We start from the raw sequence: 26,042 nt of genomic DNA on the forward strand, positions 1-26,042 counted from the left end.
AAAATTAGGATAAATTATTAAATATTAATTAAGGATAAAAATTATAACCTAATAATTAAGGAAGTATTTTGGAATTCAAAAGACTAACCTAAAACTCAAAATTTCCCAAATTGCTTATGTTGCATACTTTATATTATATACTAGACTTTTTATTTGTGCGATGCACAGATTGTGTATATTAATTAAAATTAATATAATATTTTTAATTGAAGTATTTGAGTTAGAATTTTATAAAAAAATTAACAACATAAATGTTTCATTTGTTAGTTTGGATATATGTTATTAAAATTATTTAAAAATAAATATAAATTCACATGTTCATAAAAATAAAAAATAGAATTTAAAATTAATATTGTAACATAAAATAAATAAAGAGTTTATAATTTAAATAAACAAATGTGATGCTATTTTTATTTCATTGATTCATAAATATGCTTGATTGAATTCAATTTAATTAAAGTAAATTTGAAAAAGAATTAAAAAGTGAATGTATATTAAATAGTTAAATCCATAAATTTGATTTATTTAATTAAAATAAATATAAAGAAATTAAAAGTGAAGGTATATTAAATAAGTATTATTTTTTTCTCTTCAATCAGTTGCAACTTGAATTTCAATTAAATAAATTTAAAAATATTTTTATTTAAATTTCATTATAGAAATATATAGATAAAATTATAAAATTATAATTTTTGTTATTTTAATGTTGTAAATTATTAAAAATGAAATAGAGTTACAACAAATTTTGTTTTTAATTTTGTTTTTAACAAAGATTACATTATTTTTCTTCTTAGTTAAAATGAGGTAAAATAATGTATTTGCTTGTTTTATAAAAATAAAATGTAAATTAAAATAATATTTACTTAATTTTATTTATTAATTAATATTATTCATTATTAGAACTTAATTCTAAAAATGTTACTCACTTTAAATATAACTAAAACAGAAAGTATTTTTGAACAAAAAACAAAGGAAGTATTTTGAAACTTAAAAGAACTAACTTAGAACTCAATGTTTCCATATATACTTATGTTCCTTGTTTTATATTATATACTATCATTTTATCTGTATGATGGACAGATTGGTTTGGTTTTATTAATATTGTTAGTAGTTTTAAAGATATTTTCATGATCATGTAAAAATTCAAAAATAGTTTTAGAAATAGGCCATAAAACTCATAGTTATAGGATAATAATTTTTATCATGTAATTATTTTTTGAAAAGATCATATAATTATATTTGATTGAAAAGTTAAGAGATATGATACTAATAATAATTAATCGATAATGATATATTGTATTAGTTGCAATTTTTTGAGCAAAAACGAACTGGACTTTATAATAATAAAAACGAAATGAACAGGGATTAGGTCTCATGTCCAAGAGCCACTGCACGACCCCCTATCAAAATCTAACAACTTTTCAATAACAACATTATGAAGAGAGAAAGAAAAAGCATTTATTAAAGAAAAACAGAGTATTAAAGCTCACTTCCTCGAGAAAGTCATCATCTGCCTCGTTAACTGTCCAGCCATAATTACTTGACATTTTATCTTTACCAGAAGCCCTTTTTTCCATCCAAAACGCTCCCCTAATTTTCAATTAATCATTTCAATAAAAAAAACATTTCTTCTCCAATGTTTTGATTCCTAGGGAGCAAACATTGTGTTCCTCACAAAACTTCAATATGGTTCTCTGATCAAATCATCTTCTAGAGCTTTAACTGTGAATCTTGGTATTGAGCCTTCCAGGTATAACCTTTCCCTTTTCTCCAAGCTTTTAGAGGCTATTTTGTCTGCCAGATTATTTAGTATGTGATGAATATGTTGGGATTTGACAGATCTAAACTCACTCTGTAAAGCCTTTATGTTTTGGATAATAGAACATATTTCTGATTTGTCTCTAGAGTTTGAAATGCATTTCTTAATGACTGGTACCGAGTCCTCTTCAATATAGATGTTACGATCTTTCATTTTTAACCCCAGTTTAACTGCCTCTAAACATGCATGTGCTTCTGCTGCGAAAGCCGAACCAACATTTTCGTGGATGGTCGCTCTGGAGGTGATAATTTTACCCCTTCCATCTTTAGCAACCACTCTCGAACCTACTCTGAAAAGATCTCTATTAAATCTGAGTCGAAGTTGATTTTAATATCTTTTCCAGACGGGGGAGTCCATGTTTCTCCGATCGTTGCCTTGGTAAGTCATTTCTCCTCTAAGTTGTCTAGCTTTTTTTATATATCTCTGAATTAAAAAAGCCATATCTTTACTCAATTTATTTATTTCTTTATGCACATATTTGCTCCTATCCGTCCATAAGACCCAAAGGCAAACACAAATCACTTGCCTCTGGGGATTTGAATAGTTACCAAAAGCCCAAGTAAGCCATTCGAACCAGTTTTGAATATTATTTGGTATTAAGCACTGTAGATTCACTAATCTCCATACATTTGTTGCAACAGGGCAGTGAAGGAGGAAATGTGATGTATTTTCAGCTTCTTTCCGATATTGTGGATGTAAAACCCCTAACCCGTATCCATCACCGGAGTGGGGTTACGAGGTATTACCGATTAATACACATCATTTAATAACCATATTTCATACATTCATACATTCATATACAATAACCATTCAACAATGTCTTATTGTCCTTTATAAGGGCCTACGAGGCTAAAGACATGCTTTAGAAGTGGTTCAGGACTAAACCGATAACATAAGAAAATTTTGAAAACTTAGAAAAATTTCAACATTTCAAGGGTTACACACCCATGTGAATAGACTGTGTGCCTCACACGGCTAATAGACACGCCCGTGTCACAAGCCGTGTAGAAACAAGGCATAAATACTGACTTGTATCACACGACTGAAGACATGCCCATGTGCCAGGCCGTGTGAACACTAGAGAGTTTACTGACTTATCAACACGGCCAAGTCACACGCCTGTGTGTGAGGCCATGTGGAGCATACTGACTTCAATTCAATTTCAATACTAGAGGACACACGGCCGTGTACTTAACTGTGTGTCACACATGGCTGAGACACACGCCTGTGTCTTTGCCCGTGTGGACAAAAAAAAGCTATTTGCAAAGCCATTATGCCACCCTATTTTCACATACATGTACAAGCATAAATTGCATCATTTCATAACTCAATAGGCATCCATTCCATAACATTTTATACACACATATTACCAATTCAACATAGTATTCAAATACCTAATTATCATCATGCATTTTCCATTCATGTGTCTACCATATAATAGAACATATTTGCATATTTCCATTCAATCTACTACTTACTAAAACACACCAAAATATAACATCAAGTTTAGCCAAATCACATGGCTTAACCTATACACAAAATGTACCAAAAATTATATCTCAAGTAACCATAATTAGCACCATTATAACTAGCCTATACATGCCATATTTACAATTATCCACAAGTTCAAAAGTACCAATCAGAAATTAGATAGTGTGATGTGAAACTCTGACTTGTCCGAAATGAGCGAGCTAACGAACCTCTATAAAACATAGAAAAAGAAACAGAGTAAGCTTTAAAACTTAGTAAGCCCGTATAATTTAGAATTAAACTTACCATTTATACCAAATCAAGATAAATAAATAAGGTAAACTCATTACAATTTCCAAATGCCTAACACAAGCATTCATCAATAGGTTACATCCATTATCTCAATTCAATACTCAATATATATACATATCATACCAAATTCATATATCATGGACATCATACTCAACATTTCACTCTCAGTCATATAATCAATAATTCACTCAATAACAGTACTCATCAGTATAAACAATATTTATGCCCGTTGAACCCATTAGAACTTCAAAAGATACTCTGGTGATATACATCAGTAATCCGTCAATTCATTATCATTTCCGCTCTTTCGAGCCATGATCGGTAAGCTCCTCCTGAGCTGATGGACAGTAAGCTCTATTGAGCTGAAACAGTAAGCTCTGACGAGCTGAATCAGTAAGATCATATGAGCTGAGAACAGCAAGCTCTTACGAGATGATATATCGGAAAGCTCATACGAGCTGTGGTGAGTTCGTAACAAATGCAGGAACTCAACCAAAACGGTAACCTTAGTGACATGTCACTCTTATCCTACTAATTCATATGGTTCAAACGGGGCTTGGTAACCATCAGTCTTTATCAATTAGGCATTCGTATTCTAGGTATATCAATTTCTCAATTATATACATACATTTGAATCAATACAAGTATTTAAAAGTTCGATTCTAAATTATACGAACTTACCTCGAGTTGCTCGGTGAAAAATATCGACTATTCGTCTACTTTTCTTTTTCCCTGATCTAATTTCGGTCTCGGCTTATCTTGATCTATATATTATCAAATTCAGTACATTCAGTATTCAATCAATTCAATTTAGCCCATTATTCATATTTTGGCAAATTTACACATTTTCCCCTCAACTTTCATATATTTACAAATTAATCCTTATCACATAAAATTTCAAATTCATGCAATGTAGTACCAACCCATGCCTAGCTTAATTTGCTATACATTACTAACAGCCCATATTTTCAATTTATCCCCACTTTTACCCACATAATTTTACATTTTTACAAATTAATCACTTTTTGACATTTTTGTCAAAAATCACTTTACAAAACTAGTTTAACTATCAACAACTATTCAAAATCCATCATCAATCATCAAATTACTCAAGTATTCAACAATGGCATCATGACAAATCTTTAACAATTTTGAAATCGAAGATACAGGCTAGATAGATTAAGCTGCAACGATCTCAAGAACATAAAAATTATTAAAAACTGGGTCAAAAATCACCTACTAATTAATCATGCAATTGTCGAAACTTGAAGAGCTTTTATGGCTATTTTCTTTCCTTAATATTTGGCTAGAAGAAGAGAAAATAGGCTAGCATTTGTTTTGTTTCATTTAATCTATTATTAATCATTAATTTACTATATTAACCTTATAATAAAACCATTAAAACAAGCATAATAATGTCCATAATTGTCCATTTAAACAACCAATGGTCCAATTACAACTTAAGGACGTCTAATTTAATAAACCATAGCTATTAGGCATATTAAACTAATAGCACATAAGTTTTACGCTTTACGCGATTTAGTCCTTTTTATCAAATTAAACATTTAAACAGTAAAATTTCTTTACGAAACTTTCACATAATAATTATATCATGCTGTAAACTTTAATAAAATAATGAAATAAATATTTTGATGTCAAATTTGTGGTCCCGAAACCACTGTTCCGATTTGACTCAAAAACGGGTGTTACAGTGGACACTCTGTGTTTGTTACTAGTCTCTTAAAATGAATATTTGTTTTAGTTGGGATGAAATTCTTTGAGATGCGCCATACTATAATCTTAAGTTTAGGTGGGAGTTTAAGATTCCATAATGTTGGGTAGAAATATCTAGAAATGAGTTGTAATGCATTTAAAGTAGGAGTAGGAATACCCATCTGTAATAGTTTGTAAATGATGCGTACCGAGAACACTCCCAATGGCTAATACCCATCTGTAATATTTTGTAGACGATGTGTACCAAGAACACTCACAATGGCTCACGCCTCCAGGCTAGTTCATCTTCAAGGTATTGTTGCCAATAGGATTCGAAGGATCCTTCCCGCATTAGCCGCAGTAAAGGTATTGAAAATTATCTCTTATTTCCATTCTCTTTTATTAATGTCAATGAGCTCAGCAACATACTCCAAATTGCAATTATCAACTGGATGAATTAACCTGTAATTGTCAGAACTTGGTAAACATACATGATTAAAAATAGAAACCTTATCACCCTTTCCTATTCTCTAGCACGTGCCTTCCTAAAGTACGTTTCTCGTCACCCATATACTTCTCCACGTGTAAGAAGCATTATGTTTTAAACTTGCCTGTAAAAAATTCGAATTGGAATAATATTTTGCTTTAAGAAATTTTGCCATTAAAGAATTAGGGCTTCAAATAAGTTCCATCCCTATTTTGTTAGTAGGGCTATGTTAAAATTCGCCAAACTTTTAAACCTCAAACCCCCATTTTCCTTCAAATCACATAATTTCCCCCATGCATACCAATGCAAGCCACATTTTCCTTGAGATTTCTGCCACCAAAACAAGGCAATTATTCCCTCTTTTTCTATGCATAACTATTTTGGAAGTAGAAAGCAAGCCATAGAATAGGTTGGAAAATACTGTAAAACTGCTTTAATGAAGACTTCTTTCCCTCTTTGCGATAAGAATCGTGTACTTCAGTTGTCAATTTTTTTTCATCTGATCATTTAAGATTTTAAAAGATGTTTTTTTCTTTCTACCAACCACATTATGAAACCCCAAGTATTATATTATTTGAATATCTCACTCCCAGCTCATTAGATAATTGTACTCTTTCACTTTCAGGAGTATTCGTACTGAAAAAAACCGTAGACTTATCAAAATTCACACATTGTCTTGAACAATCTTCATATTCTTTCAATATATTTTTCAAAATAGTTGCACCTCTAGTAGTAGCTTCCTCAAAAAAGATGCAGTTATCTACAAAGAGTAAATGCAATATTGTAAGTCCACTTCAATGCATTAGAGTAGATAGACCCTCATTGCAAATCAAAGAAAGGAAAGGGCTTAAGGGATCCCCTTACCTTAGCCCTCTTGTAGGGCAAAAAGAGTCTCCTTTTAGTCCATTTATGCTTACTAAATAGGGAATAATTTATATACACTTAATCACCATATCCACCCAGGCCTTTGCGAAACCTATTTTAGTCATTATCCCTTTGAAAAAACCCCATTCCACTCTATCGTAAGCTTTACTCATGTCCAATTTTAGGGCCATTAGCCCTTTAATTCCTCCCCTTTTTTTGACCAAAAGTGTGCAATATCTTATATGCCAGTAAGATATTATTCGATATTAGCCTGCCCAGGAAAAAAAAGCACTTTAAGAACTATCAATACATAAGCCAAGAACCTTCTACAAGTAGTTTGCAATCATTTTTCCCACCAATTTATAGATGACATTACATAAGCTAATGGGTCTGAAACTAGTAATATTTGTTGGGTTTTGGACCTTTGGAATAAGAAAAATATTAGTAGCGTTTAAAGTTTTCATGTTCATCTTATTATTAAGGGCACTTAAACAGAGAAGACTAACCTCCTTCCCTACAATATACCAGCATCGTTGGAAAAAAATGGTCGGAAATCCATCAATACATGGTGCCTTAATAGGTCTCATTCCTTTCAAAGTAGTAAGAACCTCATCCTTTGAATTAGGCTTTGTTAACTCAGAGTTCATCTCATCGAAAATACATTTCTCAACCCCCGATAAAAATGTTGCATGCTAGACGTCCCTTATTTTGATGCTAAAAGACCTTTAAAAAGAGCTTTTGTAATATGAGCCATCTTGCGTTGTTCCTTCATGACCCTGCCATCTTCAGCCTCAAAAAATTGATTGTATTCCTTTTTTTTGTTGCGAGTGTAACACTCTTAACTCGTATCCATCACCGAAATAGGGTTATAGAGCATTACTAGACTAACAAAAAAGTAAGACATTCAGTTCAAACATCAATACAAACATAATCTAATTACATTCATAATGTCCCTTAATTGAGATTTTGAGGCCATAAAAATAATTTGAAAATAGTCCTGGACTAAATTGAAAACCATTGGAAATTATTGGAAAAAGTTGAAAAATTTGGACTGTAGGGGTCACACGGCTGAGACATACGCCGTGTGACTCACACTGCTGAGACATACGCCTGTGTCTTAGGTCGCGTGGACATTCAAAATAGGGACACACAACTGTGTCCTAGCCTGTGCTTGTACTCGTGTAACTCACTAATTTGGGTCACACGGCCAAGCCACATGCCCGTGTGCCAGGCTGTGTGCTAGGCCATGTAACAGCTTGACTTGTATGCACTGAACCTACAGGGGACACACGGCCATGTGTCACATACGGTTGAGACAGACGCCCGTGTCTCAGGCCATATGGTCCCAAAAAGAAACTTAAACACAAGTTTACCATTTCATAATTGCTTAAACCTTAAGAAACTCAAATACCAATAAAAATACCAATCCAAAACGACAATAATCGAGCCATAAACACGTCAAACCTACCTAAATAGTTTCTAACCAATGTACCCTCAATGGTACCACAAGTATATAACATTTTCACCACAAAATAAACATCAATTCAATTCATCAACTCTTTCAAACAATACCTAATCAATAAACCTAACAAAGTTACCACAATCACCACAATTCAAATACATATATATCACACATACTAGCATCAAAATTATACCTCATTCTCATACCAATATGCAAGTTGGTTATATAAAAAAAAATATCATTTATAATATTTACATAAGCCAAAATTTGACCAAAACCGCACAAAAGCCTATGCATGCCATATAATTTGAATTAAACATTTTAAAAACTACCGAGATAAACTAGATAGTGTGGCTTGAATGACGATTCAATCTTCCAACCTTCCGAAAATCTACAATGACATCAAACAACACAATTAAGCTTAATGAAGCTTAGAAAGTTTGACGAGTTAAACGAAAATCTTACCAAACTAACTATAATAAATCAAACAATAAAAATCATCCAAGAGAACTCCCTATCATTCACAACTTCAATTTATAAATACATCCATGTTCAAATCAATAAAAAAATAAATAACATGTCTTTTAAATTTGTTAAATAAATCACCTTACCGAGAATTTCCATTTGAAGAACAAATTGAGGGTAAGAGTACATCATCAACAGAAGCTCATAAGAGTTGGTCCTCCCGAATACGCCAACAGAAGCTTGTAAGAGCTAAACAGAAGTTCGTGTGAGCTGATCCACCCAATCACGCCAAACAAAAAGTAAAACGTGAGAGTTCGCAATAAATGCTAAACCCCAGTTTACTTGGGTAAAATTTCGATATCTCCCTTTAGTACAATCTCCACTCCAAACCCCTGTCATACACCAAATCAAGAATGTACTCAATTCCTGCGTTCAATTCAAACTGAATATCAAATTCAATATTATAAGTCAAACAACAATTCATTTCCAATAATAGAATATATATATGTATATATATATATATATATATATATAATATCAATCACCAATTAATACAAATATTAAATTTTAACTGTACGAGTTTATCTAAATTGAATTGTAGTAATTGCAGACGTTCAAGGACTATTCCGCTATTTTTTCTTTAACATGAGTATCTACAAAATCTTGAGCTAAATTATCAAATTACTCATTTATAAGCATATATTTCATTTTTAATCCATTTTACAATCAATACCCTTTTATTTTTTTAAATTTACACAATTACCCCAAACTTTTACAATTTTTGCAATTTAATCCCTTAATTAGTTAATTTATTAAATTAACTAATTTCCTCAAATCAATAATTTATCCAAATATTATAGGCCCTCAAAACCCCTAATAAACATCAAATTTACTATCCAACCCTAATATTTTGACATTTTCACAATTTAATCCTAAAAATCAAAATTTAACAAAAATCACTTTACCAAATCATCACACAACACAATCAAAGTTCCAAATACATGATATTCATCAAAAACATCTAGTATTCAATAATGGCAACTTCCAAAATTTTTAACAGAATCAGAAACAAAGGTAGAGGCTAGTTGGACCTAGTTGCAACGATCTCAAAAACATAAAAATTAAAAGAAACGGGTAAGAATTGAACTCACATGCAAGAAGATAAAGAACCGAAATGTGAAGATCTCCCCCCAAATGTTGAATTTGGCCAAATTATGAAGATGAATAGAAATTGTTTTGTTTTTCTATTTGTTTTTAACTAATTTCAATTTATTTATCATTTTGCCATTAATTACTAATTTTTTTTGTCTTTTTCCTTATTAATGTCGTCCTACCTCTTTAATTAAGGCATAATTACCATATATATCCTTCTTCAATTAATAAATAATCTATTTAATCACCTAAATGCATTATTTAACAACTTTTGTATCTTTTTCAATTTAGTCATTTTTCCTAAATTAACTAACTAAACGTTAATATTTCTAAACCAAATTTTAATACAACTATAATGACTTCATAAATATTCTAAAAATAGTATTTACGAGTCGACACGATGAAATTTGTCTTCCCGAAATCACTATTTCGTTACCACTGGAAACCGAGCTGTTACAACTCTCCCCTTTAGGAAATCTCGTCCTCGAAATTGTTACCTGAAAATAGATTCGGATATTGTACTTTCATTTATTCTTCGATTTCCTAAGTAGCTTATTCTAAACCATGACGATGCCACAATAGTTTTACTAACAAAACTCGTTTATTCCGCAATTCTTTGACTTCCCAAGCTAAAATTCTCACTGGTTCCTCTGAATACGTCAAATCTAACTGTAGCTCAATCTTACTATGAGGAATCACATGTGAATGATCAGATCTATATTGTCTCAGCATCCATACATGGAACACATTATGGATTTTCTCGATTTTAGAGGGTAAAGCTAATTTATAAGCTACAGGCCGATTGTTTCAACAATTTCATACGGTCCAATAAATCTCGGACTCTGCTTTCCTTTCCTACCAAACTGTAACACTTTCTTCCGCGGAGAGACTTTTAAGAATACCCGATCACCAATAGAAAATTCTATATCTTTTCTTTTAAGATTCGCGTATGATTTTTGACGATCAAACGAGCTTTCAAACTATCCCAAATAATATAAACTTTATCTTCAGTTTCTCAGATCAAATCAACTCCCACCGTTTTGGATTCTCTCAGCTCAGTCCAATACAATGGTGTTTTACATTTTCTCCCATAAAGAGCTTCAAAAGGTGCCATTTTTATATTGGATTGATAACTGTTATTATATGTAACACCCCTTACCTGAGATCATCACCGGAGTCGAGTACAAGGCGTTACCAGACTTATCTTACTTGTTTGGGGCATAATTTTTTAAAATTAATTCTCTTGCATTCATACAATAAATCCCTAAAAAGGACCTTTGAGGCCCTAAAACATGCAATTGGAATGGTTCAGGACCAAACTGAGAACATTAAAAAATTTCCAATTACTTAAACAAATCAAAACAATTTATTTTACTATTCATAATAAAACTGACAATCTGCATAATAGTCACTAAATTAATTATAACTAGAGTTACAAAAGTCAAAATTTAGATCCGTAAATTTTTCCTGAAACTAGACTCAGATACCTTCTTAGCATAATTTTTCCAAAATTTTCGGTTTGGCAAATCAGTATAATTTATTCATTAAAGTTTCCCCTGTTTTGCAGTTTAACAGACCTGACCTCTCTTCACTAAAAATCAATTATCTCATTATACAAAACTCAGATAATGTTTTTGTTTGTTTCTAATGAAAATATACTCACTAAGGAATCTAGAAATATAAACTATGACTTATAATTATTTTTTTAAAATTTCTAGTGATTTTTCAAATTGGAACAGGGGATCACAAAGTCACTCTGAACTAGTCTTGCAAAAATTTAAATATCTTTAAATATAAACTTTCTTTGCTTGTTCTGTTTCTTTCCTATGAAAATAGACTCAATAAGATATAATTCTAATCTTATTCACCATTTAATTCCATTTCTACAATTTTTAGTGATTTTTCAAATCCACATCATTGCTGCTGTTTCCTAACTGTTCCATGGCCAACTCTTACTCCTTCATAATTTCTTTCCATCAAACCTCATTTAGGTATACATAATACCAAAACATGTTCTTATTTAGCTATATCATAAGCTAATAATTACCAAGTATTCACATACCATTCTTTAATCATATCATAAGGACATACACACAAAATAGCCAAGTCCCTATACATGCCATAACTTAAAGTATTTCTAGTCATAAAATACCGAGATAGCTTGTTGATAGTGTGAGGCAATCTCCGATGTCTGATACGTGATATTCGTGACAGGTTTTAAAGATTTATGAATGAATCGTTCTTGAGACTAACTTATTATCATGATTAAGGCAAGTGTACCTATCAAACAGTAGTATAGTTCAGCAAGGCCGGATTGTCAAACCCGAAGGAACTATGAGTACTAGTATTTACTTCCTTTTTATTGTCTAGCCTAAAAATTAAGACGTTTGGTTATCTAAAATAATTATTAGCTAAAAATACATAGAAAGAACATTTGGGAAAATAATTTTGGGAAAATTCGATTGATTAAGACAATACCTAAGGAAAAATCCACCTAGACTTCACTTGTTATTTGACTCTGAATCAGACGATTTATTCATTTGACTTGATCCGTAGAAATCCCTAAGTTATATTATTATCTTTCTTGAGACTAATAATGTCTAACCCTAGGTTGAATAATTGAAATCTCTTTTTAATTAACACCCTAGAATTGCATTAACTCGATCTATGGATTCCCTTATTAGGTTTCACCCTAATCCGGCAAAATCTTATCACCCTATCTCTAGGCGTGCAATCAACTCCACTTAATTATGAAAAATTTACTCTTAGACAGGGTCTATTCCTCCTCTGAATAAGAGCTTAACTTGAATCAATATCCTAGAATATCAAAACAAGAATTAAGAACACATAATTAAGAGCAAGTCAAATATTTATCATACAATTCAAATAATAATAACAAGATCCGTCTTAGGTTTCATTCCCCTTAGGTATTTAGGAGGTTTAGTTCATACTTATGAAAGAAAAAATCTCAAAAGAATGAAGATAAAAAAAAATAAGAAAACCCAAAACTCCTGAAGGAACTTGAAGGGAGATCTTTAGTCTTGATGATGAGTCCGGCTTCTGAGATGGATCAATCAGCTTTCCTTGAGTAATTCCTTGCTTCTTACTCTGTTTCCCCCTTCTAAGTGTCTCATCAGGTGTTTAAATAGGCTTTAGAATGCCTAACATCCCCCAAAACTGGCCTTTTCTGAATAGGGTTATACTTGGGCTCGACAGGGACACGCCCGTGTGACTCGCCCGTGTGCGATTACTCCAGCCTATGGTCAAGGCTGTTGAATAGGCACAGACGTTTAGTATACCCGTGTAAGTCGTGCTTCAATCCTGCCAAAGGGACACGACCGTGTAGCACGCCCGTGTGAGAAAGTCCAGGCCGTGTTGATTTCCTATGTGGGTCCATTTTCTCCGTTTTCAGCCCGTTTCTCACTCTTTTTACTCTCTTATGCTCTCCTAAATATAAAATATGAAATTAAAGGATTAGGAGTATCAAATTCACCAAATCTAAGGAGAAACCATTCATAAATAGGCTAAGCATAAGATAAAAATATGTATCAATTACGGTTTATCAAATACCTCCACACTTAAGCATTTGCTTGTCCTCAAGCAAAAATCCTTAACTAATAATCAAAATAAATTCTTCTCAATTTATAATCCCTATCAATAATATCTCAAAATAATCCATAAGTACTCATACATTGATAATTCAACTAAAAGTGCATTAAAGTTTCAAACATTTTAAGTTAAGCATTTTATCACGAAAATATAGGTGTCCCCCCTCATCTAAGTGATTACCTTTGATCAAAATATCACAGAGTTTAACATCCTCACTAAAGATTCACTCAAATCACTCAAGGTGTTTAAGGACATCAATAAAAGCACTCATTAGTCAATATGAAAAGTTATTACCATAGGCTTGCTTGAAAATCAAATCTCCACCACTATATATTGAGCTAATACATCAATCAAAAAGGTCTTTTAGAGGGTTGTAACGTGGCTTTGGTTAAGGGAGTGGTCACGAGCTGAAAGAAGATGTTAGAATCGAGATTGAATTGAAAAATTACCTAGCTAGAAAAATAACTAGTCATCAGTTGACTACAAGTGAGCTTCTTCTCAGAATATGGAATTAACACTCAAGCTAAAAAACGATGAATTACGACTAATATGTATTGAAGTAAAATTTTTATTTTTTTATTTATTATTATTTTTTTAGGAACAAGTCAAATACATAGAAGAACAAAACATAGCTAAGCAATTAGTTCAAATCAAATCTCGACAAAACTAGGGATCAAATTAGGGGATTTCAACAATAATGGGTTATGGGTTAATATTGAGGGTAAATCAATTAATGGTTTGTTAGGCTCAAAGGGGTTCACTAAGGGTTAATTATGAAGGTAGGCTTTTGTGGAGTGAGTGGGTTAAACCTAAGTGCCTTTATCATTTTGACATATCAAATCAAATGGTGTGGTCTTGACATGCTTAATCAAGAAAGTTCTAGAATAACAAATCAAAACTGACGCACTCATAATGAAAGTGAGCATGAAAGGAATAAAATATGCTCTAAAGGCTCAAGATCTCACAAGAATTATGGCTTTTTAATGTTTAAACTTGTGAATTTCAACTTAAGATAATACCTAAACTTAGGCAAACAACCTAAAAGTTTTTAATTCTTCAAAAAATCAATTTATCATGCTTGATTCCCTAATGTCTTAAAGTTTAAACAATCAATGCATAAATACCTATGTTTTAATTCAAGACATATCAATAAAAATCATAAATTAATCAAAATTCATTCTAACAGTGATATGAGTGATTCACGTGAGAATAAGACAATTCAGGGATTTCTAATGATGATATAAAAGTCCCCCCACACTTAAGATGTACATTGCCCTCAATGTACAAAGAAAGATATATTGACAAAGATAGATTTATAATCATAAGATAGGGAGAGAAGTGAAACTTCCTGAATAATGAATGAACTCCTTGAATTGGAGTCATGGAGAATAAACGGCCAAAGCAATGATGAGGGTGGAGGAGGATACTCTGGTGGTGGTAGAGGTTGGGTTCCACAAATGCTGTGCCAAAAGAATATTATATCTCATGTTGGCTATGGTCGTGGTCCAGCAGGGCATGGCAGTCGTGGAGAACCTTTCCCAATGGAGTTCCAAGTTCCTACGTAATAGTGAGCTTTGGAGCTCTTTATAACTGTGATAGAATCAGGAACTTTTTTAGGAAATATATAAAAAAGAATAATTACTCGTAATGAAATAGCCTAAATTAAAAATTGTAAAATAATAATTATAAAACCTAATAAAAATAAGCTTAAAGAAAAATAAAAAGTAGTCTTAAAATAGAATAAAAGTAACAACATAAAATAATAAATAAAAGTTTTTAAACATTTTCATCGCTAGATGGTTCACAAGGTGGGGGTGGCAATGAGATGTGGAAGTGCTGACAAATCTGTTGTAGAGTAGCATCAATGTTATCGAAGCACTGAAAACACTGTTGCTCGAATCGAGTAAGGCGTTCAGAGATGTCAGCGTATGAAGCCGCCGCATAAACTGGACGAGAGGGGGTGGTGGCTGAGACGGTTGGTCCGCATGACGTGGAGGGACATCATCAATAATGTCCTCTGGATCCTCCTCCTTGGTGGATTGGACGAGGCCGTACTAAGGAGGGTAGGTGCCACGTCGTTTCTCAATCATCCTTATACTTAGCATGCTCGAGATGCCCTATGGGGACATCTGGCCGATGAGAGTGAAGGAGGATGATTGGGCTGCTGCATTGAGGAGCCCAAAGTGCCGAGCCAGCCGAGTCACATAGGGCCCGATAGAGATGACCCCTCTCCTGTACCGCTCCGTCTAGTGGCGAATGGCGAGGGAAACAAAGTAGGTGAGGTTAATGATATGCCCATTCGCCATACTCCATAAGAAATAAGCGTCGTGGTGGTGACGGCGCTGATGCTCTCCCGTCTCCCCGTCAGAGTGTAAGCCAAGATGGCGTGTAGATACCTCAAGGATGCAGGGAGAGCTGATGCCTTGGAGTGGCTAAGGTCATAGGTGGCCGAGGCAGGGACGAGGTCCCTCTAGAGGGAGTAGTGGATGTGGCGGTGGAGGGTGTTGAGTTCATTATCATCCATGAATTCCTCCGTGTATTGCCCTAGTACAATCCCGAACTCGGGTACGCTCAACTAGCGTACTAAACCACCAAGGTGAATCTGGACTGTTCCAGGATCGTCGAAGTTTGTCATGACGGTCTAAAGATGGAACGTCGAGCAGAGTTCCAATGTATGCTCAAGATAAGTCGGCTCGACGATCTCAAAGAAGAGCCCCCACGGGTCAGTCGTTAGGAGGACTCAGACTGCATCAGCCAATTAAATCTGCTCGAGTGCGGCCTAGTCAATGCAGTGGCCTCACCTAGGGGTCGGGCCTGTAATATCTGATATAATTCTTCCTGGGGTCCCAAGGGAACCTAGAGGAACGGGTGACTAATCTCCATGGTAGGACCCGAGGATGACGCTACTCCTTTCCTCTTCTTCATGGTGGGAACAGGGGTCTTCTTACCACGTGAGGACGACATTGTACCTGCATTGAAAAATCGAAGTTCAACCAATATGCCCTAAGAATAGTATGGAAAATCAAGGCTAAATATGAATATTTTATGAGATTGAAGTACGAGATGATACAAACTAAACCCACTAAATATATCAAGTTAGAGGATTATGGAAATTATGAATGAATGCATGTGGGTAGGCATAAATTTCATAAAAACAAGGAAAAATGAAAGAGTATAGCATAATGTAGTAATTAAATTGACAAAAAAAAAATTTCTTAAACAAGCATGAGTATTTTAATATTCTAACTATAAATATTCATTCAAAATAGTTCAATAAAGCAGAAGAATCATGAAATAAGCAACATATTTAAAGAAAATAAAGAGAAAAGAGTAAACAAAAACAAAAAGAAGGAGCTTGGGGCATCAAAATCGATGTTGTAGATAGTGCACGGGCGTGGGGGGTTGGGCGTGTAAAGTTGTAGCAACTAGGGTTAGGGTCTTTTTTTGGGGAGGGAGATGATGAATAGTGAGGAGTTTATATAGATTTTGGGGCACATGGCCGTGGAACACGCCCATATGGCCTAATTTTTGCCCTTGCGTTTCACGAATTTTGAATTTGGGCGCGTCTGACATTTGGCCCACGCCTGTGCTCTTTAGGCGTGTGGGTGCACACGGCCGTGTCGCACGACCGTGTCTTACTTCGTTTTCTTCTCCCATGCCCTTGTACATAGGTCCACGCTCGTGTTCGTTTTGACAGTGTCGACCACGGGTGGATGGCACGGGTGTGTCTCACGAGTGTTACATTCTCAGTTTCAACCACGGTTTCGAGGCATGGGCGTGTCTCATAGAAAGAAACTACGAGTACTGGTATTTACTTCCTTTTTATTATCTAGCCTAAAAATTAAAAGGTTTGGTTATCTAAACTAATTATTAATTAAGAATGCACAGAAAGAAAATTTGGGAAAATACTTTTGGGAAAATTCGATTGATTAAGACAATACCTAAGGAAAAATTAACCTAGACTTCACTTGTTATTTGACTTTGAATCAGACGATTTATTCATTTGACTTGATCCGTAGAAATCCCTAAGTTATATTATTATCTCTCTCGAGACTAATAATATCTAACCCTAGGTTGAATAATTGAAATCTCTTTCTAATTAACACCCTAGAATTGCATTAACTCGATCTATGGATTCCCTTATTAGGTTTCACTCTAATCCGGCAAAATCTTATCACCCTATCTCTAGGCGTGTAATCAACTCCACTTAATTATGACAAATTTACTCTTAGACAGGGTCTATTCCTCCTCTGAATAAGAGCTTAACTTGAATCAATATCCTGGAATATCAAAACAAGAATTAAGAACACATAATTAAGAACAAGTCAAATATTTATCATACAATTCAAATAATAATAACAAGATCCGTCTTAGGTTTCATTCCCCCTAGGTATTTAGGAGGTTTAGTTCATACTTATGAAAGAAAACATCTCAAAAACATAAAGATAACAAAACATAAGAAAACCCAAAACTCCTGAAGGAACTTGAAGGGAGATCTTCAGTCTTGATGATGAATCCGGCTTCTGAGATGGATCAATCAGCTTTCCTTGAGTAATTCCTTGCTTCCTACTCTGCGTCCCCCTTCTAAATGCCTCATCAGGTGTTTAAATAGGCTTTAGAATGCCAAAGAGCCCCCGAAAGTGGCTTTTTTCGAATAGGGTTATACTTGGGCTCGGCAGGGACACGCCCGTGTGCGATTACTCCAGCCCTTGGTCAAGGCTGTTGAATAGGCACGGGCATGTAGTATTCCCGTGTAAGTCATGCTTCAATCTTGCCAAAGGGACACGGCTGTGTGACACGCCCGTGTGAGAAAGTCCAGGCCCTGTTCATTTTCCACGTGGGTCATTTTTCTTCGTTTTCGGCCTATTTCTCGCTCTTTTTACTCTCCCATGCTCTCCTAAGTATAAAACATGAAATTAAAGGATTAGGAGCATCAAATTCACCAAATCTAAAGAGAAACCTTTCATAAATAGGCTAAGCATGGGATAAAAATATGTATAAATTACGGTTTATCAATGTCCTTACGATTTCCTGAGTTGGCTTTGTGATACTATAAAAAAGAGAGAAAAGATAGGGAGTAAGCATAAAGCTTAGTAAGTTTGCATGTAAATAAATAACAACATTCTAAATGAATTATCAAGATAACCTGAACCTTTCGAACATGGACTTATCTTACCTTCCCTTTGGTACACTCTTTAAATTTTCCGTTGAACCACTTGGAATACTAAGGATACACGGGTACCTTTTCTTTTTAAACTTACTATTGCCATGTCTTGACATGGTCTTACGTGGTATCCTTACCTTATGAACTCACCATTGCCATACCTTGGCATGGTCTTATATGAGATCTTTTTCGTATCGTAGTTTATCAGTGCCATGTCTCGACATGGTCTTACATGATTTCCTTGCCTTGTAAAACTTACCAATGCCATGCCTTGGCATGGTCTTACTTGGTATCCTTAAACCCTAATGTCATGACATTTGTATCCTACACATTCCTAAGGTTCACCCAGAACTTTTAAGTATCATTTCTCTATCAATTCTTGCTTGAATCATCAAGGAATAAATTTACAAAATAAATATATAGATGCTGAAAAATAGCATCATTAATTATAAATAATAAAACATTGCATTTATTTACTGCAAACTTACCTCGATACAAAATACGATCAAATATTTTGATTTAGTCCTCAACCTTTTTCTTTCCTTGATCTAACCTCGAATTTCGTTCTTCTTGATCTATAATAGCAAATTTAACTTATTTAACATTCACATTTACCAAAACAGTCCTTAACTCTAACTTTGGAAAAATTACAATTTTGCCTCTAAACTTTTGCATATTTTCACTTTTTCCCAAGGCTCGGAAATGAAACTTTATCCCTAATTCATATGTTTTATGACATGCTGATCATTTATTTACCTACGGAAACATCAAATTCCCACTCTAACATGTACTTATGTCCATTAGGTATTTTTACCGATTATGTCATTTTACTCGTTTTCGCTTAAAATCGCTTAGCTCAAGTCGTTTAACATAATTTCAAGCTTCATATTCTACCATAAAACATCAAAATAAACACATTTCACCTAAGGGTAGTTTTCCAAATATGAACCCTAGGTTAAATTATTGCTAGAATAAGCTAAATCAAGTTATCGGGACTTCAAAAACGTAAAGAAAATTAAAAACGGAGCTTGGAATCACTTACTATGAAGCTTGGAAGCTTGACAGAACCCTAGCTATGAAGAACCCTTAAAATTTCGACCTAATGAAGATGATGGGCACATTTTGCCATCTTTTTCCCTTTTTTAATCTTTTAATTACCAAATGACTAAAATACCCTTCATTAAAACTTTAGTTATTTTTATCTATGTATGTCCATTTTTGTCCATGAAAACCTAATGGTCTAATTACCATTTAAGGACCTCTACTTCAATTATACTCTTCAATTTAATCCTTTAGCATCTAAAACTCATATTTATCAACTTTTGCAATTAAGCCCTTGTAGGTAAATTAAGCATGCTATCTATAAATTTTTCCATCGACACTCTAACACATGCATCTAATCACTTGGTAAATTATAAAAATTAATCAGAATAAACTTTTCTATCTCGGATTCGTGGTTTCACAATCACTGTTTCATTTAGTCCCTATTTTGGGATGTTACATTTCTCCCCCCTTTAGGGATTTTCGTCCTCGAGAATCATACTTGAGAAAAGATTTGGATACAGTTTTCGCATAACTTCTTCAGGCTCCCACGTAGCCTCGTCTACCCCATGCCTATTCCATAATACTTTCACAAGTGCAATACTTTGTTCCTTAGTTGTTTGACCTCTCGAGCTAAAATCTTTACTGGTTCTTCACCATAAGTCATATTTTGCTGAATCTCAACCTCTGTCTGTGCAATCACATGTGAAGGATCAGAACGGTAACGACGTAACATGGACACATGGAACACTTCATGAATCTTCTCTAACTCTAGCGGCAAAGCTAACCGATATGCTAATGGTCCAACTCTTTCAGTCACCTCAAACGGTTCAATAAAACGTGGACTTAGTTTGCCTTTCTTGCCAAATCTAAAGACTTTCTTCCATGGGGATACTTTCAAGAACACTTTGTCACCAACTTGATACTCAATCTCTTTTCTTTCCAAGTCTGCATAAGACTTTTATCTATCTGAAGCTGCTTTCAAGCAATCTCTGATAACTTTCACTTTCTCTTCAGTTTCTTTAACTAAATCAACCCCGTAAATCTAATTTTCTTTAAGCTCTGTCCAATACAAAGGTGTGTTAAATTTACGTCCATACAAAGCTTCATAAGGTGCCATTTTTAAACTTGACTGGTAACTATTATTATAAGAAAACTCTACCAACAACAAATATTTCTTCCAACTACCTTGAAATTCTAAGACACAACATCTGAGCATATCCTCAAGTATCTGAATAACTCTCTCTGACTGACCATCAGTCTGAGGATGGAAAGCTGTACAAAAACTCAACTTTGTGCCCAAAGCTTCTTGTAACTTCTTCCAAAATCGCGAAGTGAATCTCGGGTCTCTATCTGAAATAATTGATAACGGTACTCCATGTAGTTTAACTATCTCTGAAATATACAACTCGGCCAACTTGTCAAGTGAATAATCCATATGAACTGGAATAAAATGAGCCGACTTCGTTAGCTTATCAATCACAACCCATACTGCATCTTTCTTTCTAGGTGTCAACGGCAATCCTGTCACAAAATCCATGGCAACTCAGCCCTATTTCCACTCAGGAACTAACATAGGCTGTAATAAACCTAAAGGTGCCTGATGTTTGGCTTTTACCTGCTGACAGATCAAGCATCCAGAGACAAACTCTGAGATATCTCTCTTCATTCCTACCCACCAATACATTTTCTACAAACCATTATACATCTTTATACTACCTGGATGAATAGACAAGGAACTGCTATGCGCTTCCTCTAAAATCTTTTGAATAAGCTCATCATTATTTGGCACACATACCCAATTTCTGAACATTAAACAACCGTCAGAACTGATCTAAAAATTTGACTATATACCCAACTCACACTGAGCTCTTTTGGCTTACAACTCACTGTCATCTTTCTGATCTTCATAAATTTCTTCAAGAAACATTGGCTTAGTTCTTAATTCGGCTAAGATAGAACCATCATCTAATAAGGTTAAACTAGTGTTCAAAGCTCCTAATGCAAATAAATATTTTTTACTCAAAGCATCAGCAACTACGTTTGCCTCACCCGGGTGATAATCGATCACTAGTTCATAATCTTTAATCACTCTAGCCATCTTCTTTGCTTCAAGTTCAAATCTTTCTGAGTCATCAAGTATTTCAAACTTTTATGATTAGTAAATATTGGGCATTTCTCCCCATACAAGTGATGTCTCCAGATTTTCAATGCAAATACAATGGCAGCTAGTTCTAAATCATGTATCGAATAATTTTGTGATATCCCGAATTAGGGCCTAAACGGAATAGTGGTTTTGAAACCACAATTCTGAAGTAGAAAAATTTATTCTAATTAATTTTTATAATTTATTGAGTGATTAGATGCATGTGTTAGGATATCGATAGAAAATTTCATGAATTGCATGTCTAATTTGCCTATTAGGACTTAATTGCAAAAGTTGATAAATATGAGTTTTAGATGTTAAAGGATTTAGTTGAAGAGCATAATTGAAGTAGAGTTCCTTAAATGGTAATTATACCATTAGGTTTTCATGGACAAAAGTGGACATACATAGGTAGAAATAACCAAAGTTTTTAATGAAAGGTATTTTAGTCATTTGGTAATTAAAAGATTAAAAAAAGGAAAAAGATGGAAAAATATGTCCATCTTCTTCATTAGGCCAAAATTTCAAGGGTTCTCCATAGCTAGGGTTTTTTTCAAGCTTCAAAACTCCATAGCAAGTGATTCCAAGCCCCGTTTTTAATGTTCTTTACGTTTTTGGAGTCCCGGTAACTTGATTTAGCTTATTCTAGCAATAATTTAACCTAGGGTTTATATTTGGAAAAATACCCATAGGTGAAATGTGTTTATTTTGATGTTTTGTGGTAGAATATGAATCATTAAATTGTGTTAAACAACTTTTGCTAAACGATTTTACGTGAAAACGAGTAAAATTACATAATCGGTAAAAATACCTAATGTTTATAACTACATGTTAGAGTGAGAATTTGATGTTGCCATAGAAGGGAAAAATGATCAGCATGTCATAAAACATGATAATTTTGGAAAAAAAATTTAATTTTTGAGCTTTGGGGCAAATGTGTAAATATGCAAAAGTTTAGGGGCAAAATCTTAATTTTGCAAAAGTTAGAGTTAAGGACTATTTTGATAAATTTGAGTATTAAATCAGCTAAATGTGTTATTTTAGATGAAGAAAGATGTGGGATCGACCTTGATCGGGGAAAGGAAAAGATTGTGGACTAAATTGCAAAATTTCTTTATTTTGTACCGAGGTAAGTTCAGGTGTAAATGTAGTAACATAACTGTCATTTTAAGTAATTTAATGTTATTTATATGATATGATGATTAATATCATGAAATATTATGTTTTGTGGTTATTGTTGAATAATATGTAATTATGTGAATTACTTGATGAGTATGAACTATCACCAAAGTATCAATTTTGATATTCCGTGGAAGACAACAAAGGTGTGATCGATGAAAAAACCCGTTTGAACCTTGGGAATAGATTAGAATACAAGTGACATGTCACTATGATATTTGAGTTTCGAGCTCCTTGAGTTGAGTCCGAGTTCACTTATGGATGCAAACACCCGAGCTCGTTGAGTTGAGTCCAAGTTCACTTATGGGTGGGTTACATGGTAGCTTGGCTACATAATTTTCACAGGCTATTGAGTTTGTCTAGCTGCGGGTATGGCACTTATGTGCATGAAATCCGTGTATTTGAATCATATTCTGATGTGTTCAACGGGTAAATCTTAAGTGGATAAGGTGAGTACCTAAAACGAAGGTGACATGTTGGTAAGTGTGGTGAATGAGAAAATTTGTACTGGTATGTACTTAACCCTCGGGTTGAGACTTCAATATAACAATAATATGGTAGGATCATGAATGAGAAATATGATATGAATGCTTTGGTGATATTATGCAAATGTGGATTTCGTATTATTGCATGGTTATGTTACTTGCTATTTACATGTAAACTTACTAAGCAATTATGCTTACTCCCTCCTCTCTATTCTTTGTAGTTTTGTCAAGTTGGCTAGGAGATCGGGAACAGTCGGAGGCGTGCTCACACTATCAACAAACTATTTCGGTATAATGACTTATATATTTTGGGAATATGACATGTATAGCATTATAATCATTTTGTGTATATAATCTTATGATATGGCTCATGGATGGCATGGAAATGTTTGAGAGTGATTAGCTATTGGAGTGGCTAATCAAGATTATATTTGATAACACGTATGCTTTATGTGCTAACTAATCTATGGAAATCCATAAAATGGTGAAATTGGCTATAAAACAGAATTACACAACAGCAGTGACGTGAGTTTGAAAAATAACTAAAAATAGTAGAGATATAGGTAAAAGAGTTGTATTTTATGAGATATTTACATTTTGGTGAAACAGGGTCAGAGCGATTTCTGGATTCCCTGTTCTGACTTTATAAATTCATCATAAATTGTGTAAAAATAATTAGGACTCACACTTTATATTTAAGGATTCCTTATTGAGTATATTTTTAATAGAAACAAACGACATGGTCATTGGATCTTTGTACAGGAAGAAATTTGATTCGTAGTGCACAGGGGTCAGAGTAGTCGAACCCTGAAACAGGGGAGACTTTAACTAATAAACTATACTAATTGGCCTTACCAAAAATTCTGGAAAACAATTAGTAAGTAGATATATGAGTCTAGTTTCAGGGAAAATTTATGGAATTTGATTTTGAGTTTCGTAACTCGAGATATGATTTTTTTAGCGACTGTGACGTAGATGGACATTTTACTACGAGAATTGTTTGAACTTGTTTAAATGCTAAAATAAGTTTAGTAATGTCTCATGCTCGACTCCAACGACAGTCTCGGGTAAGGAGGTGTTACATTTGGTGGTATCAGAGCTACAGTTTAGTCAGTTCTCAGACTAACATGGCGCTTGTACGGGTTTTTCTATACATGCCATATATATATTGTGCTAATGTGACGACTCCTGACCTTTAAAATGATTTTTTTATAGTAAATAGATCCTGATCCAGTTGTGGCTGATGAAGTAGAGTGCAGTTCGCCAGCTCCTGCTGAAGGGGCGGTGCCGACTGAAATTCGACCTCCTACTGTTGGTAAAAGAGGAGGAGAAAGGGCTCGGGAAGCCTTTCTCCAGATGATGAATACATGGTACACCGAGTTTATTCATACGAACCCGAATGGTCAACAACCTCCCCCACCTTCCCCGATTCCTCAACCAGTACCCCCGATGCCTCAAGGTATGGATCTGATGAAATTTCATAGAACCCCAGTTGATAGAATTCGCAAGCAAGGGGATAAAGAATTCAGGGTAAATGTTGATGATGATGCCGAGAAAGCAGAATTTTGGCTTGAGAATTCTATTAGGGTATTTGATGAACTGTCTTGTACACCTGAAGAGTGCTTGAAAAGTGCTATATCCTTGTTGAGAGATTCAACCTATTATTGGTGGAAGACATTGATTTCAGTGGTACCGAAAGAGAAAGTGACTTGGGAGTTCTTTCAAGAAGAATTTTGGAAGAAATACATCAGTGAAAGATTTGTTGATCAAAAGCGTAAAGATTTCTCGAGTTGAAACAAGGTAACATGACAGTTACTGAGTATGAAAGGGAGTTCGTTCGATTGAGTAAGTATGCTAGAGAATATATTCCTTTAGAGGCTAAAATGTGCAGACGATTTGAAGATGGACTCAATGAAGACATTAAAGTATTTGTGGGAATTCTTGAGTTGAAAGAGTTCGTAGTACTTGTTGATCGATCTTGCAAGGCTGAAGAACTAATTAAAAAAAAGAGAAAGGTTGAGGCTGAGACTAGAAATTTGAAGAAAAGACCGATGAGTAGTGCATTTCCACCGCAATCTAGAAAATCCAGAGATACGTATTCTAGTTCTCATATTTTGGCCGAACATTCGTATGGGAATCGTAAGAAGCAAAATGCGGGTTTTAAATCCCAGACTACTTCTGTGGCTAGTGTGGGAAATTCGAGATTTGTTAGACTCAAGTGCCAACGATGTGGTAGAAGTCACCTTGGTCCATGTAGAACTAATGAATGTTACCAGTGTGGTTCTCCATATCATTTTATTAGAGATTTTCCTGAGAGAATTGAGAAAGAAAAATTTCAGAATGCAAAACCTAGTGGTGCAATTTCGAGAGGAAGATCTTCGAGAAATACTGGGAATAAGGCAAGCAGCAAGAATGCAGTCAGAGATTCAGCGTTTAAAACTAAAGCTAGAGCTCCGGTTAGAACTTATGCCATAAGGGCGCGTGAATATGCTTCATCTCCCGATGTGATCACTGGTATTTTCTCTCTTTATGATGTTAATGTTATTGCTTTGATTGACCCCGGTTCTACTCATTCATATGTGTGCATGATATTGGTGTCTAATATGAGTATACCTATTGAGCCTACGGAATTTATGATTAAAGTGTCAAACCCATTAGGCAAATTTGTTATATT

The 26,042-nt window shown here is 34.1% G+C and overlaps 1 long non-coding RNA gene across 1 annotated transcript; it reads left to right on the forward strand.

Moving 5' to 3' along the window:
- The first annotated feature begins 1,454 nt into the window (after positions 1-1,454).
- On the forward strand, positions 1,455-24,046 carry LOC108460132 (uncharacterized). Its single transcript, XR_001867474.2, has 6 exons — positions 1,455-2,197; positions 2,319-2,378; positions 2,461-2,558; positions 5,569-5,680; positions 22,749-22,833; positions 23,590-24,046. It is a non-coding gene; the product is annotated as an uncharacterized LOC108460132 (long non-coding RNA).
- Positions 24,047-26,042: the final 1,996 nt, after the last annotated feature.

The sequence above is a fragment of the Gossypium arboreum genome, chromosome 2 (assembly GCF_025698485.1).
Source record: "Gossypium arboreum isolate Shixiya-1 chromosome 2, ASM2569848v2, whole genome shotgun sequence".
NCBI lineage: Eukaryota > Viridiplantae > Streptophyta > Magnoliopsida > Malvales > Malvaceae > Gossypium > Gossypium arboreum.